The 22,315-nt window shown below is 38.7% G+C and overlaps 1 protein-coding gene across 1 annotated transcript in view; it reads right to left on the bottom strand.

The window, feature by feature from the left end:
- The window catches only part of mettl15 (methyltransferase like 15), an 85,517-nt gene that overhangs the window by 41,699 nt on the left and 21,503 nt on the right, over positions 1-22,315 (bottom strand). The gene's annotated exons all lie outside the window — the stretch shown is intronic.

Here is a 22,315-nt window from a genome sequence, read left to right on the forward strand (position 1 = left end):
TTTAAAAATAATATATTTACTGAGATTTATAAAAAGAATAATAACCCTAAATATTTTATATATATTGACTTTGTACGATATATGGATTTTTTTTAAACACAATAGTTCTTTCTGGTTCTCAAATCTGATTGGCTGATAAGAGTGTTATATTAGAGTCAGAACAGACAGAACTCCATCAGACGTTTCACCGTTTGCATCACTCGGCTTGCTGTATTTCTCAGCGAGTGTCATGGCGGACGCCTAAATCCACTGTAATTTTATAAATCATACTGTTTTTGTCACATAATGTAGTTTTAAGAGGTTTTCAGGTGAGAATGTTCTTGTTTATAGGTCAAATATGCAGTTTGTTAAAATAAAGATAACATTTATTTGAAAATTTGTGTCTGTGTTTTCAAACATGTGAGCTCCAGATCGTCAGCAGCTCATGAATCCGCCCAAGAGCGCCTCACCTCGGTCAAATCTTCTGGAATTTACCACTGGCTCTGATGTCTCTATAGTGGTTAAACTTGAGATATAGTTAGTTTTGGGTAAATCTAACAAGTAGTCTTTGGTCTTATTAAACTACTATTTGTTCCAAAGCAAATAGTTTTGGCAAAATCTCATCATGTTTATGTAAATTCAATGCTGTATATCAGAGCACTGTCCTTTGACCGAATTGTCTAGCAACTTTTATGACAGCTGTTGTTGTTGTTTATTAAATATTATTATTCAATAAATAATACATAAAAATAGGAGTAGTTAAAGTGTTTAGTATTGAGAAATTGTGTTTGTGTTCATGCTGGTCATTTTAGCTACATTGTTCCGCCATTAGATGGTGAAAAGACACTTAGACTGAAAAATAAACGCTGTTAGAAATGGAAGTTATTTTTAATTTCAACAACAGCTTGACACAGCTAACAAATGCACTGAGGCCGAGGCTGAAGCAGCTGTCTTCAGAAATCACCCTTAACAGATGAAAGGATATTAACATTACAACTAAGATAAAGATTTCCTCAGCGGACATTCAGAGTAATGTTTCATCATGAGAATGAAGAATGAATGTTGTATCAGATGCAGGTAATCACGATCGCCCAGTCCATCTCTCTCTCATAATACTCTACTCCACATAATACAGTGAGCTTTTAATACAGTAATACAATAAGCTTTCAATGAAGTAACTAAACGCTCCTTCGTTACTACTTCTAAAGTGATTTTTTGGAATTAGTAACGGAGGCTTGGGCTCAGCTGTTCAATTATCAAACAGAGATTTGAATCTGTGGCAGAAGGAAGTAGTTCTACACAAAAGAGGGTTTTTAAAGATATGTATTTACACACTCGTGCTGTTTAACTATTGTATAAACACAATATCACACTCACAGACGTGAGATATGGCTGTATACTGACACGCTGTGGATTACCTACAGCCCAATCACAGCAGTGCCGATATACAGCCATATCTCATGTCTATGAGTGTGATATTGCTCATGTAAACAATATGGTATGAGACAAAACCGTTTATATACAATACGAGCGCATTTAAAAAAAAAATTCGGAGGACACATAGTTAGCTGCTGTGGGGAAAAGTGCATAAACCAATTTTGTCCGAAACATAAGACAAGCTTACATTAAGGGCTTTAAAAAACTCATAAGATAATAGTTAACTCATACAGGTTAAAGCCGTTGTCTTGTCAGATGCTCTGACAGACTCACGTGCTGCTGACATTGACACTATTTGCGCTGTTTAATGTGTTTGAGATGTCTTGTTTTCCTTAGTGCATTAACTTACATTTCACAGGTATATTCCCCATCTGTATGTTACAAAGTCATGGAAATATTTCCATTTTGCTGTCAGAAGTGCATGAACCTTCTGCATACGATTCTCGTCTAAACTTCCCAGAGTTCGCCGCATGCACAATCCACCTTATTCTTCACATAAAAATGGACAAGGTTTGTTTCCAGCTATTTTTAGCTGTACAAAACCGCTCGTTTTCCTGCTTGATACTGCAAACTGGTGTGTCTTACCATGTTAATTTAGTGTGTTATCGTATTAATAAACACACTGGTCATGTTTTAGGCTGTATTAATTGGTCGGACTGGGAAAAACATTTGGAGTACTACAGACTACAAAATGTTATAACAAATCAAGGAGATAAGTGCAAATAATTTCTGGTAAGGTAGGTGAAATATTAATAATAATATTTTAATACTGCTCATACGTATCTTTACCAATTATTAACTTTAGTTTGTCAAAATATTGCGCCTGCTTACTAAGTCCTTCTCTAAACTATTTAACAGCTTCCACACATTTTTTTCTGTGTTTCAGACAGCATAAATTAGAAGAACAACATATTCAGTAGTACATTACCCATACAATCGATGCTGTTGTTTACAATTGAGTATCGGCAGTATGGTCGCACATCTGGGTAACTGACCAAATCATAACGTAAGTGCAAAGCCTTTATAGAATAGGAACGCAGTAATTCTGACTAAAAAACATTTTGATAAAATATTTGTAGTTGGTCAACAAATGTGCAATGGGTAGAATTTTAAACCTACAAGTAAGTATATTTTATGATAGCAGTAACTGTAAAGTGACTACTGTAATGGGGTAATCAACATATAATGTAATTAAAGGAGAAGTTCACTTCCAGAACAAAAATTTACAGATAATTTACCGTTTTGTCATCTAAGGTGTTCATGTCTTTCTTTCTTCATTCGTAAAGAAATTGTTTTTTGAAAACATTTCAGGATTTCTCTCCATATAGTGGTCTTTCATGGTGCCCGAAAGTTTAAACTTCCAAAATGCAGTTTAACTGCAGATTCAAAAGGCTCTAAATGATCCCATCAGAGGAAGAAGGGTCTTATCTAGCAAAACGATTATTTTCTACAAAAAAAGAAAAAAGAAAAAATACAATTGACATACTTTTTAAACCTTAAATCTTGTCTAGCTCTGCATGTGAAGTCTGTGCACCTCTGGTTCAATACAGTTAGTGTATGTTAAAAAACTCCCATCTCATTTTTTCCTCCAACTTCAAAATCATCCTACATCGCTGCAGAAGTACCGACCCATTGTTTACAAAGTGAAAGTGCAAAGAAGTTCAAACACCCTTTCAAGCGTTTTTCGACATACCCTAAACTGTCTTGAACCGGAGGTGCACATTGCAGAGCCAGACAAGACGAGCATTTGAGGTATATAAATTGTACATTTTTTTAGAAAATAACTGATTCTTTCATTCGAAAAGACCCTTCTTCCTCGGCTGAGATCATTTAGAGCTCTTTGAAGCTGCATTTAAACTGCATTTTGGAAGTTCAAACTCACGGACACCACTGAAGTCCACTATGTGGAAAGAAATCATTAAATGTTTAAAAAACAAAAAAAAAAACTATTTCTTTATGACTAAAAAAAAAAAACAAGGTTTTTTTTTTTGTTGTTCTGGAAGTGAACAACTTCTTTAATCTGTGCTTTTGTTAAATAATACATAGCATAGCCTACATGGTTACTATCACTATTTTTGCTTTCATTTTTGCTTGTAATGTAAACATTGTTACATTGCACAACATTGGGCATTTTTTTTTTAAATACTGAAATATGACTTTTTTGGTCACCCAGCCATTAGATAGATAGACAGATAGATAGATAGATAGACAGATAAGGCCTTTCATAACTTGTATGGCTTCCCCCCCATATTATGGGTTCAGAAGACTTGGAATATATCACGTCATTCATATGTGAACCATTTTTATGATGCATTTTTAGATTGACAGTTTTTCTACACTGGTTTCACTGTAATGAAAAGAGCAGCTTCTGCAAAAACTGTTTTAATCATATATCCTGAAAAATTAAAATCATATTCAGGTTTCATCACATTATGAATTCCATCAAAAATCTAAAGCCACATTTGCTTCCTTGCCAGCAAAAACAGGCAGCACTTGTATTAGAGCACGTGCGGGTCTTTTTGTTCTCCCTTCATTCCGCTGCACACTGATTAACTCGCGAGACACAGGCAACATGCTCCGAGGCAGACGCCATAGGCCAACAGTTCCACTCCACCGCTGGGCAGCACACCACAAAGACAGAGTAATTAGTAGCTTCTAATGGATACGTGTCATTAGTACTAGCTGGGAAAATACATTGGGGAGAGCAAAAGCAAGGGCCGTGCGTCAGAATGTCACAAGGCATGATTTTCAATTTAATCTCACGCTAAGAACAAGAAATTTGGTTTCTGTTCACCTCATGGGAGAGACGCCTATGATAGTGCCTGCGCTCATACGTGAGTCACTCCCTTTTTCATCTTCAAGTTTGAACGTTCATGTTCCTACTTTATATTCCGCTGCTTTTCCACATAGTTTTGAATCGTGTTTTTCATTTTCTTTTTATAGTTTTATCATTTACAAATGAAACAGCTACAGATCGATACTTGTTGTGCACCCGTACCCTCAAGTGCATGAGGTCAAAGCCTTTAAATAATGATGCACTATCAAGCTTTCGCTCTATGTGTCCATAGCAACCAAAAAATCTTCATCCTTCATGCTCTTCTGTCACGAAGAGCCACAAATTAACTTATGGTTCGGAAAGAATTAGATGCTCTTAGAAAACCGGATTAAAGAAAGGACTGCATGAGGAAATTGTTGCAATTGTAATTAATAAATCCACTTCAGTGACAGCAACTCGAGCTGATTCAATGTCCAATTTCCCATTATTAAATAAAAGAGGTTTTGATCACTTTATGCAGACGGACCATTTTAGCAAAAGAGTGAATGAGACATACTGTTAAAACATTTAATGTTTTAGAGGCGCTTTGCCCTAGGAGATAAGAAATGATTTCCTGGCACACGAGCATCACTGTTTTGCTCTGATTCAATTTCTTCCTGTGTTTTAGAGCTAAATGATTATTCCTCAGCTGATGACTCACTTTCAGCCCTCAAATTCAACTGCCCCCTTATGATACTGACAGGAACAACAACAACATATGCGCTGGTGTGGCTCTAGCATACTATAATAGTATAGAGGACTTGCCACAGTTTATCTCAACCGCAAAAACAAACATCTCAGAAGTCCCACGTTTGCGTATTGGAAACGCTCTTTCCTTTGGTCAAGCAGGAAAAAAAGCTCGAGTTGGTTAAAATTGACCACCTCTTCTCAGCGCAGAGATGGGGCTTTTTGGGGGCGATGGGCTTAGAGAGAAAGAGACAGAAGCATGCGGATCGATAGTGACGTTGGTGGAGGGGTGCGAGCGTGCATGAGCAGAACAGGAGGTCATCAATGGTGGAGGGGCTGCGTCTCCCTCTCCTGTCTGAAAAGCAGGCAGAGCTAAAGGGGAGGGAGAACAAGACGACACGATGAGTCACAACAACCAGCTTCTGTACGCCTGGTGTGCCATTCAATACTAGTGAGAGGAGGAAAGAGAGGTAGATACACAGGGAGAATGAAAACATGTAGATAAAGAAAAAAAAAAAACATTAAAAACAAAACAGAAACCCTGCGTTAGGTTGCCCTTTGCTGAAAAGCGTCCCTGTTGGAGGAAAAAGGCTTTTGACTGAATTTAGTATTTCCCACTTTAGTATTATCTGACATCTGGGTAGGTCAATAGATAATCATTACAACACTTCATTATGTCTATTTCCACAATTACCTAGGAAAAACACAGCAATAGAACTATAGACATTATGTATGGCACGTGACTATAACATTTTTAAAGCTTAAAGGGGTCATCGGATGCTAAGTTCCCTTTTTCATGTTGTTTGAACATTAATGTGTGTTGGCAGTGTATGTGCAAATCTACCCTATAATTATAAAAATCCATGCAGTGGTTTTTAATTAATCTGTAAAAATAATATCCCATTTTTCAAATCGAGCCGTTCTCAGATGCCTGTCGGTGTGCCGTCACACCGTCAGAGGCCGCTCCCACAATAGTTGATTGACATGAGCTCTCACCTCAGACCAGCGGTCACAGTCCAGTAACTTTCCTTGTTTCGATGCCGAAGCAGTGATGTAAATTAGACAAGAATATCTCCGATTGAGCGACTGAGGTGTTGTGTTGCTGGATGTAATAATGAACATAGTGGTCGTCATTTACTCCCGACATCTGAGCCGCTGAAGATGCACTAGATTACGTTTGTTTGTGAAGGGAATGCACCTCCCGATCTACATATATCCGTCTATGTTCGCGCAAATCATTCATGATCCAGCTTCACTTACAGCAGAAGTGAGTATAAGCGTTTTTTATGAATCTTTGCGAAGTTTAGTGGCTAACCGCAGCTAAATGTGGCTAATGTAAACAAATTTATGAATAAACCACTTGTTTTTGTTATGGTATCCACTTCAAACATTACAGTGCTCATGATAACTTTCGATTAACTCTACAATAACTCTACAAATCTCCACATCACCAGATTATTACTCTTCAACAGCAACACTATAGAGCTACCGCAAAAATGGAAGTTCAAAGACCATGTACCTGTTTCTCTGATCCATAAGGTCTATAAAGATGCTTTACCTATTTAAGATTAATGGGGTATTTTTTATTACTAAAACCATGTGATGTCAGTCAACCATGTTATTTTTTCTTTTCAGAAGTTTTCCAACATTTTCAGATGTCAAGTCTGATATCTGACAACTGGTTTCTCCATAAAAGAGAAAATAAGCCATGGTCAACTTAACACAACAATGCATTTAGAGTGCTAATTTCAATCATTGTCTATATATTTTGCATTAACCCTTAGGCTGATGATACACGGGGCAACTTTTTAAGCAATTCTGAAGGGCAAATTGGGCCATGTTACCCCTCTATGGGAAACCAGATGAGACACAGGGCCCACGACCGATCTAAATTATCCAGATAGAAATTTGTTACTTATTCTCAATAGAAAGTGCCCAAGCAACATTGCTCAAAAAAAGTTGCCTGACAAAACTGCTCAAAAATCCACCCCGTGTATCATCAGCATTAGACCTAATCGGCTTTTGCATTTTTACTTCCGTGCCTTTAAGACTTTACTGTAAATGCTACTTTCACCTGTGAAATTAGTAAAACTAATTTAAAGGGATAATTCACTCAAAACGTAGTCTCAGCCTCAGACATCACACCCACAGATGGCTCAACTTCTGACGCATATGGCATACAAAACTTGAAACACTTCAGGAGTTTCAAAGTGGTCATCTCATTGGTTGAACGCAACACAATTTCCGGGAGACGTTTGTGTAGCATTCTTTAACGTTCTACCCGGAAACAAAGATGCTGTGATGCCAGACCCCCTCATGGAAGAAGAAAGACGGTGTGTTTACAACTGTGACAATGAGTGCTTATAAGGATCAACTAAATGCTGGATTTTCAAAAGTATGTAAAACTTGTGGCATAGACATAGTTGTTGTGGGGACATTTCCTCACCTCTAAACATGACGTGGCAAAAAAGAAACATAATTGGCTTTACCTGTCAGACATATGGCCTCTTGGGCAGTCCTTGGCCATTCAAAGTGGCCAAGGTTTCCAGACCCTCTGCCATTATTCTGAAGTCGTTTCAAATGTGTAAAACTTTCTTTCTTGATGATGCACCCTTGATGTGTCCTATTGAGTCCACACAGGTGCATTCTACTATTTAATAGTCTATGCAGCACTACATCGCAATTCTCTCCCTGTTACTGTGACAGAGTGGGCCAAGTTGAACAACATTTGGATTATGCAAGAAGTTGCCAGTTCTGAAACTTACAGTACGTGTTATGTAGTACAATACACTCTAGTTTCAAAATGTTAAGTTTCAAAACACCAGCGAAAACTGGATCTGACCCCTTTCAAATGGTATACACTGCAAATAGGGGTAACACTTTATTTTACGGTGTCCCTGTTACACGTTAAATGTACTTACTATTACAATAATAATAAATGATGCATAATTACATGCAACTAACCCTAAACCAAACCCTCATTCTAACCCTAACCCTATAGTAAGTACATGTAGTTAATTAATATTACTCAGTATTTATATGTATAATTACACTAACAAGGACACCTTAAAATAAAGTGTAACCCAAATAGGTATATTGATATTTTTAAGTGAATAAAGGCGCATCTTCTAATCTTTAGTAATGATTCATCTTTGTTCATACGTTCATCATGACTCTTTATTTTCCACACAAAAAAAAAAAAACATACAGAAGTGGATTACTCTGTTTTGTTTGCTTCTTTTAGTAATTCATTAATTTTTTTGTGCTCTTAAAGATTACTCTCTCACTACACAATATAGCTCTCTAGTATCAATCAAAATGCCTTCCAGAGAGCACAACGCATCAAACGATGTTTTCTTTTATCTCAGCCGAAAGGGAAATGGAGAGGTACGAGCTGTGGAGAGAGTACGGAGAACAAGAAAACAGAAAAAAGTTAAAAAGAACATATAAAAATAGAGAGAAAAAAAATAGTGCGCACACACACATACATATATATACTATACGCAAAAGTCACATAAATATTTTAGATCCCCACCAGCGTGCAGTTGATGTAGTGATGTAGTGTACCTGTAAGGACAAATACATCTAGAAGGTCCAACTTATGGTGAGTCAGTTCTGTAGCAGAACTTAATCATGAAGAGAAGAGACCACTCCAAGCAAGCAAAAAAAGTACTTGAAAAGCACAAGGCAGACGCTTAAAATATGAAGATTTTCGAACATCAAGGGTTACATCAAGAAATGGAAAAAGTATGGCACAGCTGTATATCTAAGGCTGCCCTGAAAAAAAGTGGCTGTGCAAGAAAGAAACTAAAGGAAAGAGTGAAGCCACTAAGAAACCGATGACTACTTTCAAGCCTCAATGGCTAAGATACAACAGCCTTCGCCTGGCATGTGGGAGACTCTGAAGCCAGCTGGAAGAATGTTCTGTAGACTGATGAGACCAAAATTCAGGTTTTTGCCACCAGACTAAACTCTGCGTTTGGCATAAGAATCATGAGAAACCCACCATCCCCATGGTGAAACATAATGGTGGGTGCTTCACGCTGCGGGGATGCTTCTCTCCAGCAGGCCCTGGAAGACTCGTGACGGTAGTGGGTAAAAAAAAAATGCAGCAATATCAAGAGGAAATCCTGGAGGGAAACCTGATAGAGACTGCAAGACACCTGCGACTTGGGAGAAGATCTGTTTTTCAGAAAGACGATGACTTTAAGCGTAGAGCCAAAGATTTACAGGATTAAATCAACAATGTTAACTCACTAGAGTGGCTAAGCCAGAATCCACAATCCAACTGAGAATTCATTGGTGGACAAGGGATAAAAACCTGACTGAGTTTGAGCAATTCTGCAAAAGATGAACAGAGACGAATTTCAGTGGCCAGATGTGCAAAGCTGTTCCATGACTCAATGCTATAACTGCTACCACCTGCTAAGCACTGACTAAAAGGAGATGAACACGTATGCAAACAATAGCTTTGTATACATTTTGACCAATTGGTCTTCACTTGACATTAAATAAGAATTTCTGTGGTCAAAAAAGGCTAAATCATTCCTCTGTGGTTCAACGTTGTAGGGGTTGAACACACTTTTCCTACACAGTGCGTAGGAAAAAGTCAAAACAAAATTGGCCTACAGAATTGACCCTCACCACAGCTTCGGAGTTTGTAGGGTTTTTTTCAAGCCATTGAGCTGTTAAGTCATCTCTGCTCTTTGGCTTGACTACAGTGCTGGAGCCATGAGCGGACGAGACAAGGGCGCAGTGTGCAACAATTGTGGGTTAAGTGCCTTCCTCCAGGGCATAACAACAGAACCACAGGTACATCAGAACCAGCCGCTCTTCTGCACCCCTAAACAGCACTCAAAGTGAAGGTGAGAGTAGCTTTCAAATCTCATTCACAAACAGTCAAACAGGGCGCATAAAGGCGGGTCGCAACAGGTTTGAAATCTACGATCAGGTACGTTGGACCACACAAAGTTACAATGATGAAAAGCAGATTCCAGAGCTACAGCAGAGGGAAAGACTTTCAGTAAATAACAATTTACATTTCAGTCTGTTCCTCACACAAAGTGCATTGATTCACCGTATGGTGCTTTTTGTCAGCTTAAAAGCACTAGTCCCCATTCAATTTCACAGTATGGAAAAGACAACATAGGCTCATTGGAAATACATGCCTCTATAAACATTTCTGCAAAACTGAAAAAAAACATACCTATATGTATGAATCACTGCAGTTTCCAGTTGAAATGAACACTAGAGGCAGTAAACCTCTGACAACTTTTATTTTTCACACAAAGTATGATTCACACAGAGTTTTGATTAATAAAGCCTAATTTTCACACATTATATTATGGCTTCAAAACAATTTTAACATCCTGAAAACTGATACTTTTGAACGTTGTCGTCACATATACAGCTTCATATGCATGAGTTTTCTAATTCAGCAGGTTTGCTCGGTAGCTCACGTGATATGGCGTTGATCTCAGCTGAGGAAGAAGGGTCTTATCTAGTGAAACGATCGGTTATTTTCATTAAAAAAAAAAATTTAAATACTTTTTATTCCTACCAAAAGCAAATGTATTATTTGCACGAGTAGATTGCAACACAAAGACTTGAAAGGATGCAATTTCATGCTGGGCAAAGAGAATGATGCGAATTGAGCGATGCGTTTGCTGCGAACACGTGATATTTGCCTCTATCTTGTATTCTGCCAAGTTGAAAAATCTCAAAGGAAAATTCGCATGATGCGTTGTCGTGCAGGCCAGTTAGTAAAGAGCTTATTGACAGATCCAGTTTGACATTTCCAGTTGTATCAGAAAATGTTTTTTTTTAATTGTTTTTATTTCATAAAGGTTGTGCACACCTGAAGCAAAGCGAATATTCACATCGCATTACTCGCTCTAGATCAGGGATGGGCAACTTCGGTCCTGGCCACTGTTCTGCAGAGTTTAGCACCAACCCTAATCAAACACTTCTGAACAAGCTAATCAAAGTCTTCAAGATCACTAGAAAGCTACAGGCAGGTGTGTAAACCTGAAACAGGACAGTGGCATTCCAGAAACGAAGTTGCCCATCCCTGCTCTAGATTACTCACAGGATGTTTTTCGAGCCACTTATGTGAATAAAAACATCATGCTATGAGGAGCATCTTCACTAGTGTTGTCAAAAGTACCGACCGCGATACCAGTCGGTATTGAAGTTTTAAAAACGTCCATTTCAACATTGGAGTGCTGCTGAGTAGATTTTTAAACACTGTTCATTGGCCCTTGTGTTCACATGCTCAATAGATATGACTGTGATTGGCTACAATAATCATCGCTTCATGCTCTTCACAGAGCGCTCACAAAGAAGCACACGGGAGCATTTGAAAGCCGCGTCTATCAGCGTATCTCTAACATATCTGCACATAGACAGATCCACTGATAGACGCAGCTTTCAAACACTCCCGTGTGCTTCTTGTGAGAGCTCGAAGAAGAGCGTGAAGCAATGATCACTGTAGCCAATCACAGTAATATCTGTTGAGCATGTGAATACAATGGTCAATCAGTGATGTTTAAGAATCCGCTCAACAGCGCTCAAATGTTAGGGGGAAATGGACGTTTTTAAAATTTCAGCGCAGGCTGGGATCGCGGTCAGTACTTCTGACAACACTAATCGCATATCAGCAAACAACAATAACAACAACAACATTTCTTTCTGCCACTTTTTCGACATCAACCGTGTTGGAGATAACTGCTATTGCTGCAATGTGCCTGTTGTGGAAATCCCAAATATGTCGGAAAGCCAAACGCCGACATGTTTGGGTTTACAGCACTATCCAGGGATGTACACAACTCTGTGAATTTTACCATCCTACATTTGCGACAATCGCTTTGCCTAATTCCCGTCATTCACATTGCTTGGTTCAAGTTGTAGAATTGTGCCAATAGACGATAGTATCGTATACTGATGATAGTCAGAGATATCCCCTGTTGCTTATGCCTTTGACGATAGCAAGACGATTATTATTATTATCCAGCAAATAGAGGCTAGGTGCAGAAACTCGCATTAGACTAGGCTAGGCTAGGCTAATCAATGATAATCTTCTTTGATAATGTTAATGTTCTTCGCTCGTTTTCTGTAGCTGCTTTTTGAATAACTAACGAAACGTAAGCATTATAATAGTAACTTACAATGTTTCTATTAAACCGTTATCATGTTAAATACAAGTTAAGTCATATTAAAAACAATAGGCTGATTTTAGCCTTATGCTGGAGCTGGTTTCGGGCAATGAAACTAACTAAATAATTAAATAAATTAGCACTGTAATCTTACAGGCTGACGACAGGACGGTATGAAAATTAAGCATATCGCCCAACACTAGCGAGTTGACAGCAATCTTGTCTCCCAATTCATATCATTCATGTTGCCCTGTGCGAATTCGTATCTATTCACATCTTTGCACTGACTCTGTACGTAATCTACTTGCCCAAATAATTAAACCATAATTTCATATTACACAGAGGAAAGAAACTAATATGGGTTTGGAAAGACATGAGGGTAAGCAAATGATGACACAATTCTGCGCTGACTGAATGTCATTGCTCAAACATTCATAATTATTTCATTTTTCTATTATTATTTAATCCATGCATCCAGGGTGATTCCTGGTTTCCTGGGTTTATAGGCAGAGTTGTTGGGATAGGCTTCAAAACCCCTGCAACTCTACATAGGATGAGTGGTTTGGAAAATTGTAGGAATGTAAAATAAATATTATATATTTTTATTTATTATAATTGTTTTGATTGATATATATATATATATATATATATATATATATATATATATATTTTTTTTTTTTTTTTTTTTTTTTTTTTTTTCTTCTTTTTTTTTAACAATATAGAAGCCATTTGTCAAGGTGGATACCCACCTTCACCCAATATAAAGAAAAGCTTTTTAAATTCATGATTGTTTATATATTTCATTTACTATAATTATTGGGTTTATCCTTGTATTGGACAGTTTTGTACATAAAGTATTAAGATATTTACTGTCTTTACCACCTCACACCAAAGCATAAATAAATCGAGTGTAAATAATGTTTAAAAGTGTTTTTCTCTCCTTGTAGTCAAGAGGGCCTACCCATCCTTAAGCTTCATTAGACGACCAAAGATATCACGGGGTAGCCAATGGGACGAAATGGGACATTTCGCTATACATTTGGAGCGTGACAGTTAAGCAGGCCGAAGGGATTGATGATTTTTTTTCCGTGGTGTCACTGTGCACAGTTAATTACCCACAAGTGACACCTCGTCAGCTCACCTGTGGATTTGTGAAAAATCACTGAGAGGTTCCTCAGCTACTTGGCTTGAGTAGGCGGCATCTCATTGTGCTCCATGCATCTGCACTCCTACTCCCATGTGAGTACACTACACTAAGACACACACTGAATTTTCCCACGTGTTACAAAGCCCTCTCCGAGCAAACTTAAGTTTGACATTTGTCACAAAGCTTCATTAACGCCTCACATTAGAACTTGACAACATAACATCCTATGCGTCCAAAAATAACATTTTAAAATGAAGCCCTCACAATGTTTCGTACCGTGCCTTTGAGCTGTTTCTAATTTTAATGTAGGAGCCATAAAGGTATTCTCCTCCTCAGGAGCCTGTAACAACACGCAAAAGCAAAGCGAAGCAGTTCTGCGCCGTTAAGATCAATCAGTAACATCCTCCAGCTAAACTTTATAACCTTGATGGCTTTGAAGGAGTTGTCTCTTCTTCTAAAACCATAGTGACGCAAGATGCAACATCCCAGCATCAGATGCGACAACCTCTGACTACCTCTACCATGACGAAAGCACCGAGCAAGCCCAAAATAGCGTACCGGTCCCGTGGGACAACCACTGGGTGTTGGCTCAGAGCATCTCTTTTTTATTTTTACCTAGTTTTCTCTGAAGCTCTCTTTTCTCCCGGTCACCGGTTTTGTTTACGTGCAGGGCTGCCGGGTGAATGGGATTGATGGAAGAATCTGTTTTTAGCTGGATAAAATAAAACAGACTAAAAAATTCATGTCTCCTGCAGCATAGTCAGACAGCAATCTTTTTATATGGGACTCTGGCCCTTTAAGAAGCCTGCCTTCTCCACTGCTGGAGATGGACGTAACAACTCCCTGAAGGATTTGGCTATAATGGGCTTGGCATTTGCAATGGTGATTGACACTGAAGACGAAGTGAGTCATCTGCATTGATATTTCATACAGAGTGGTGTTGAAGGCCGGGCTCCCTGGTCTTACCGGACCGACGCAGCTCTGGGAACAGAGTAGAGGTGAGACGTATGGGCGCAACGTGAGAGATTGTAACGGAATGGCTCACAAAGAGAGGAAATCCATATCACCTCTTTTACTGACATGTCACAGGTCAGAGACAGACAAAACGGCTCTGTCTGTAAAGACAGCACTGAAAGAGAAAATAAATTAAAGCCTATATACCAAAAAAAAAGCACAAGTTTTGTAAAGTTGTTTTATATGCTAAACAAGGTCAAAGATGAGACGAGACCTCCCAGGTTGTATTTTCTGCCTTTGCCAGCAGAGGGGACAGGAGAGTAAGGAGTTACTCTGAATTTCAAAGTACGCTCAGGAGGGTCACCGCCGCCAGACAAAGACTTTCCAGTCAAGCACGCTGTCACGGCCTGTCAAACTACCGTTTGTGTGAAAAACCCAAAGCATGCGTCAACAAGACAAAGCCGTGGCAAAGAACAGATGACCCACACGTATTTGCAAACGGTGGCAGTAGAGTACCTTTTCCCGATTTGGCGTACAAACATGGAGCGGGACCAGAGACAGATAGATGAGTCAATACACCTGTCTCTCAATTGCTCGCTGCAATAAATGAAGAAGGCCGGCAACCTGAGAGATGGTACAAATTCTACCTGTGTCTCCCATGCCCAGTTCAGTTACAGCAGGGGATCTAAAATGTCAACCAGGGGAAGTTTTGGAAATATCTCCTTACACCAACAGACGCACCATTAAGGAGAGAGACCGACTAGAACAGGATCGCTTTTCCCTCATCATGTGGTTGCCATGGCGCAAGGGAGATTGGGTGGGGGGGGGGTGGAAACGGGTGGCTTGTTACTTTTTTTTTCCATTCTGTGTTCGACACGAGATTCGGTTTACATGTAATTTGTAGGTACGCTAATGGAGAGCATGCATCTGTCGGACACCACATTTGCAAGCTTGGGGGATGACAACAAAAAAAATTTAGTGTTGCACGCTAGAGCAATAGGTTGGCTCTAAAACATGAACTGAGTATCAAAACTACAGCCGCCAAACAAATGCCCTCTCTGTCCGTAAGAAGTCATTCTCACTGCACACTTTCATCAGCATAATCTTACACTTGAACCAGAGATTAGCTCATTGATCGGACTAGGCTTGAGATTGAAAAAAATAAAAAAAAGAAGTAAAACAGCATGCATCCGGGCCTCCAGGCTTCAATGAGGCTGATCAAACTCTGCTGGGAAAAGGGAGTTTCCTCTATAATTACCCCCCTTGTCACTAATTTGCATAACTAGCTGGATGATTGACGCCCGCTGACAAAATCCTGCAATGTAATGACTATATTTGTACACCTCAGTGTTGTACAGCTGTGCGTCTAGCATAGCAAATGTGGCTGTGAGCACACAGAGTGGGCTGTTACGAATAAAATATAACTGTTTGAAGCACAGATATGCACACGGAATTGTTATTTACATAGCAAAGGATTACATTACTTTGATTTGCATAATTTTCAGAGGGATTTATTGATTTCAACTTGATGAATTCAATAGGGACGCTCCAATTAAAATTCTGGCCAACATGGACAAGTCAATAATTATTTGCAGTTGCAGTTGATAACAGCTGAACGGCAAATATTAAAATTTAGTTTGTTTGTTTTTTCTGGTCATTTAAACAAAAAAACAACCATGACAGCTATACAAATTAAATGTGCTTTATGTAATTTTTTGACTGTACTAAAGCACAAAACATACCATATGTTTGCAGATATTTAGGAAACATATTATAGCCGGTTATTCTACTTTGTAGTCTGCATTTTGTGTCAGAATATCTGTTTTTGTTTTGGTCTGTGTAACTCAGTCCACAGCCAATGACCCAAATTTTGAAACCTTAGGTTGCCAGTTGGCAGAAAACAGTGTATTGCAGCCATGGAAGTCAGTAAATGAACTAGGCCAGAGATCACAGATTCTCAGCATCCATCTTAAAGAAAAACTCTATGACCAGAGGCATATTAAAGCATGGATAAATCCACTTGTCAACTTACAGTGTAGCACTCATTGCCTGTCAGTTGTATTCATTCCTGTAGCTAATCCTCAATCTGGCAACACATGTAGAGTCTAAGAAGGCAGGAAGCAGGAGAAACGTCAGTCTCCAATATTTTGAATTTGGACAGCAGTAGGGCTGTCACTAACCATTATTTTGGTAACTGTCGAATTTTGGTAACTGTCGATTATTCTGATTATTAATCGGTTAATTATAATTAATTTTTTTGTAGTAATAAAAATATACCCAAGTAAACAATAGCTTTTAAAACGACTTAAAATACATATATAATAGCAGTGAGGCAATAATGATTAGTTTAGATAAGTAACAAAAGTAAGTAATCACATGGTTTTATTGAACAAAACCGTTAAAATACATAATGTATTATAAACAATAGAGATAATTTACATTATGCATTATAACAAATGTCTACAGAGTGCGCCAACGCCTGACAATAGTTTTTACACTTTATTGCGTGAACTAAACCTTGTTTAATTTAATTTAAAAAATCTATTTCAATAATTTAATAATTTAATTGTTTAATTCAAATGTCCACTTAATCGTTAATATTTTTGTCATTTCTTTATGATATAAAAGCTACAACCACCGTAATTTTTTGAATATGTAGACATCAAAACATGTAAACTCAGAGTTAGGGTTTAAACTTTTGTGTTTGCGTATGTTTATAAATGATTTACCTTTCAAATCCGATGAAATTGTGCATGTTGCGTTCCCAGATAAACATACATGCACTCCACACATGTAAATAATAAGTTTGGGTAGCAGCATTTACTGTGAACAGCTGCTCTGACACACATGTACATAACCTAAATGCATCTAAATATTTTAAAAGCATATTTTAAACCTGCATTGCATATATTTATTTAACTAAATCGTAGTGTTTGTGAATTCTTAATAGCATTATACTTTACTATGTTTTTTAAATTGGGTTTAACATGTGGTCGGCACCACTTCCGGTATTTTGCTGATTACTCGACACGGGCAAAATGTAATCGAGGATTTTTTAAAACAAATACTCGAATATAATCAAGGAATCGTTGCAGCCCTAGATAACAGTACCCATTTCAACAACTAGTTGTCCATATTACATACCACACCTTTAAAGTTTATATTTTGTCTAGAAAAAACGCATCTCAAAACTCAGTCGTATAAAATTATGTGAATTTAGGTAAACGCAATATAACATGCGGTACGAAAAATTATATTTATTTATTTTACTGGTTTGCAGCTCAGATAGGTTTGCCTTTTCTAGTTATCTAACTACAGCGCTAATGAATCAGCAGTCTCACCCATTCAGGGGAAATGTGTTATTTCCATGTTTAAAAATAAGGTGGATTGTGCATCCCAAGAATTTAATCCCCTCCAAAAAAATCTAATGTTTACAAAACTGATACGGTAGTAGAAAATCATCAGAGCACCTAAAATAATCAAGACAGACATCTATGAAATGGAATCACAGTTATTTTTTATTTCTCTCCCATCCATTTAATGTTAACAATTACATTTGTCATATTTATGTTGGTGTACGCTACCAGAAAGCATGTCAAAACATAGTCCAAGATGGCTTCCAGCAACATACTTGGCAAGCTGGAAGGAATTTGAGTGATAGACATAGACCAGGTGAATGCTTACAATCTCAACCATGTTCTTGAGAAACAAAAGATTGACCCAGAAACACTTAATGCCGGAGAAGGCCACTGGACCCCTGCCAAATACTACACCGCAAGGATTCTGGGCCAAAGAGACAAAGAGAAAGGGCCTAGGCAACCAATGAGGTGCCTGCCAAAGGACAGGAAAAGCTTCTGGCAATTACTCTGTCAAGAGGAATTGTGTAGTTGATTGTCCCCATTGAAGTAGACCGCCAAGATGCATGTGTTCTCTTGCTCTACGCCTCTTGTTTGTATAGCATCCGAGAAGAACTGACCTGACATGCTTCCACGAGTCTACGAGCGGATAGGACACGGATAAGAGTGGAAAAACATTTTTTCATCCCGCTCAAAGATGCAGCCCCTGCCTCCTTAACCACATGTTGTGTAACGGATTAAGTCCGAACTCACACAGACAGAGCGCTTTGTGCCAAGGCTGTTTTTAACTGCCTCTGTTATTTGTAGAGCAGATTCGTCTATTGTTAGTCTGAATAAATAGCAAAGAGCGACAAAAAACACACAGCATTCCTCTACTGAAGTCCTTACAGGAAGGCCTGATCCAGTGAAGAGCACAACAGAGGCCTTGCAGTCAAAACAACACATTCACGTGCCACCATAAAACCACGGCAGATGTTTGCAGAGTCTCATCGCCACCTTGAATGATGGCTGTGGATATTCGTGTTGACGTTGTCTTGACTGAGTGTGTGTGGGCAGTTTAAGGTGACTATATCTACCTGGCAGAGGGATGAGCGAGGAAAAGCCTAAGGCTACCGGCGAAAGAGAAACTAACCCGAGCTGTTAAAGTCTCGGAGATCTGTAGCCTGTCCCATGGACCACCCCCGGGTAAGACTGCAGTAATGTATGCTGCTCTCGGTGGATGTTTTAGTATGGATGTGTAGTGTGCTCATTTGCTCCCAAGCACACTGTCAATGTCCTATCACACGGAGGCCGACAGCCTCCCCGCCCCCACACCACCAACTCTGCCCCCCGGCTCATGAACTTTTTATGAGGCGACAGGGACATGTGTTCATCGAAGGTCTGCAGTGATACAGTAACAGCTCTTTGCGCGCCACAGTGCTGTATCTTATACTTGGCCACCGTTCAGATTTGGACTTGCTTTAGCTTTAAATTAGTCTTCGAGGCCAAGCTTAAACCCTATAATAATTTCAAAAGTTGGGCTAATTAAATTTGAACAGCCCGAATCATCAGCGATGATAAAAAATGGATAAAGACGAAAACAAACTAAAGCCATCTCCCGCCCCCAGGGAGGTGTTTAACACATTACCCTCGGCATTAGCCAGCATGTCTTATTCAGAAGCTTTGCCTGTGTTACAAGGATGTGAATATTCTAGCACCTCCTGGGTCGGAAGAAGGGGGAAAGAGGGAAAACATACAACTCTTGGATTTCTGTTCGGTAATCAAACCACGAAGCGGCCGCAGATATCATTGTTTATTTATCTTTGAACCTAATTTAGAGCAAAAGGTCTCTGCATGTGAGACTTTGAGTTATGAGATGAGAAGGTTTGTAGCTCTCCAAAATCTACCTTTCGTACTTCTGTCTGACTGGCATTGATGATAGATTTATCTGGAGTCGCAGAGGCCTCGAAAAGGCCAAGATCCTTCACTCACGTCGGCGCACCGCAAGAGCGAGAAAAGTGCGAGACGGGTGATAACAGAGATAACTTTTGAAAAATTAGCCCTATTGATTCCTGCCACGCTTTCGCATCTGGTTAACTGCCTTGTCGGGTGGTAAAGGCTTTAATAGGCCCGCAGTCAGTCATGCGCTGACAGATTGTGGGCTCGGGCCCATTGACCAAGCAGAGCTAAGCTGAGATCTGATGGAGGACCCCCTCTATCCTGCAGGGAAAGGAGGTGGAGGGGGATAAAGATAGGAGATGGATAGCCCGAGGAAGGGATTTATGTCTGGACGGACACCCCCGCAGACGTCACAGGGTGTTAACTATGGCACATGCAGCTCCTGTCTCCACCCACCCCTCACTCTCTGAGAAGTACTGCAAAACTTTTCTCACTGACAGGCTTTCTTTATGCGCCAGACAGGGAGCGAAATCTTCGCTCGTGTCTGGGAGAGAAAGCTCTGCGAGAGAAAGCCTCTGAGAATGTCACTGTTTGGGTGTGTGGCAGGGTCTTTATTAATTAACCTTCATGTACCCTTGTAACTTTTTTCCCGTCCAACATGTTCCCTTGCAATTATGAGCAGGTCTCCTCATGCGCTTAATAAAAATACGCAAAGATTTTTCCAAACGGTGTGGGATTTATTAATAAAATAAGGTCTGTGGTAAACATTACTTGAAGATACTTGGACAATTGGTTCTACAACATAAATTACTCACAGTCATAGCTCAAAAGTTAATTATGAATATTTGAATCAATATTTGAATCAATAATTTAATAAATTAAGATATTAAAGTTTGATACCATTTTGTCCAATTTAAAACACTAAAATTAATCAGTATTATTAAATTATGTGTTATAGTGTTATATGACTGCACAGGTAGGGGAGAGGGGGTAAGTTGAGCCAGTGGGTAAGTTGACCCACCCCCTGTATCTTGGCAACTGTACTCTTTTACTGTCATGTGACCATGTATTATGGAACCACACATCATTTCTGCCAGACTGTGAAAAGAAGAAACACATGGGAGGAGTGGAAGGCATCCATTTACTTTAAAAATTGTTTTTGGCTTGTCAAAGCAAGATTTTAGCACAACTGATGTAATGGCTGTTACATCAAAGCAAATTTATCCAGGTCTAAAAATATTTATGATGCACATATAGGTGATTTAGCAACATATAAAACTGTACAAATCATTTAACTAAATATTAGCTTGAACTGGTAGGCTAGCTAGTTTTTTATGCCAGCTATGGGGCAAAGTGAGCCAAATGCTGTGGGGTAAGTTGAGCCAACACTTTAACTTACCCCACCATAAGGCACTGAAGTTAAATCTCTTAAGTATAAACTGGTATTTTAATGTGATATTACACAACTGGTTTAGTTTATCATATTTAAACATATTATTTGTAGTTTATTTGATAGGGACAGCATACAAGTGCACCACATCCTTTTCTGAGAACCAGAAGTTTTGTTTTTTTTTTAATCACATTATAATCAAATATATCTTTCCACCTGTAGTCCCTAATGGTCTAGTTAGTTTTTTAAGTTAGTTCGTTTTTAAAAGAGGTAAATTATCTTTAACATTTCACATGGGTTTGAATTCAGATTTAGTCAGATGTTCAGTCTTCACCCAGATGGTTCATCTTACCCACTGACACGGGTCAACTTACGCCTAATCTGGGCCAAATTGAGCCACAGGAACACTTTTTTATTAGAAGCCATATTTTTAGAACCCTGTGTCATAGATACATTCTGATAATTTAAAATGATAAGAATCCTGAAATTACTTTAGATACTTTCATGCCTCAACTGAAAGTACTTCTGTCTCAAACACAACTATTAAAACAGGTGCAAACATTCACTGATGCTCTAGAAGGGAACACGATGCACTAAGAGCTGGGGGGTGACAGGTTGAAGATGTCCAAATTTTTATTTTGTTGTTGAAATATTTTTTTTTCCCACCATTTAGTACTGCCCTTCGGAAGCAACAGAAGATACTTGCATGTTTCCTGGAAGACAAATTAAGTAAAATTTACCTTGATCTTCGATTTTCAAATTCAAAAAGTTTTCACCCCCCAGCTCTTAATGCATCGTGTTTCATTCTGGAGCATCAGCGAATGTTTGAACCTAATAGTTCTGTTTAAGTCCATAAAACCATACAGTCACTGCTGGAAAGGGTTCAAATATGCAAAAGATGCTGGAAAACTGAAGAATCTGCAGGACCTGGAGGATTTTTCTGAAGAACAGTGCTCAGTTTAACTGGTTAGAACAAACAAGCGACTCATGAACAACCATTACCAAAAATGGTCGTAGATCATCCAGACCACACACAGTATTAAGTATTATAGTATTAACTTTTGAAGGGGGTTATTTTAATAATTACAGCTTTTTTTGTCTTGTGGACTATATGTAAACTTTTATGTAAAATATCTTACTCATGACAGTACTAGGAAAACAATAACATGCATTTTGTATGACCTCTTAGTTTGTTAAAACTGTTCACATTTTCACAGATTTTTCTGCAAGGGGGTTCCCAAACTTTTGCAATCCACTGTATATTGTAGTACTGACCAACAGTATCTTCCAGAAATTTCTACCAAATATGTTATTTTACACAACAAACTGAAAAACCCCAGAGGGAGTCAATGGTGAATTAGCCCTCCAGGTTTGCCTATAAATTGAGGCCACAACCGAACAGCTCTACATCTATGGCATGAAATTTAGCATGTTAGCATCTAGGTCCAAGAAAACTTCAAAAAAAAAAAACAAAAAAAACCCACAGAGAGTGCTAAAACCGATGTCTTCCTCAGACAA

This window comes from Labeo rohita, chromosome 7, assembly GCF_022985175.1.
Source record: "Labeo rohita strain BAU-BD-2019 chromosome 7, IGBB_LRoh.1.0, whole genome shotgun sequence".
Taxonomy (NCBI): Eukaryota; Metazoa; Chordata; class Actinopteri; order Cypriniformes; family Cyprinidae; genus Labeo; species Labeo rohita.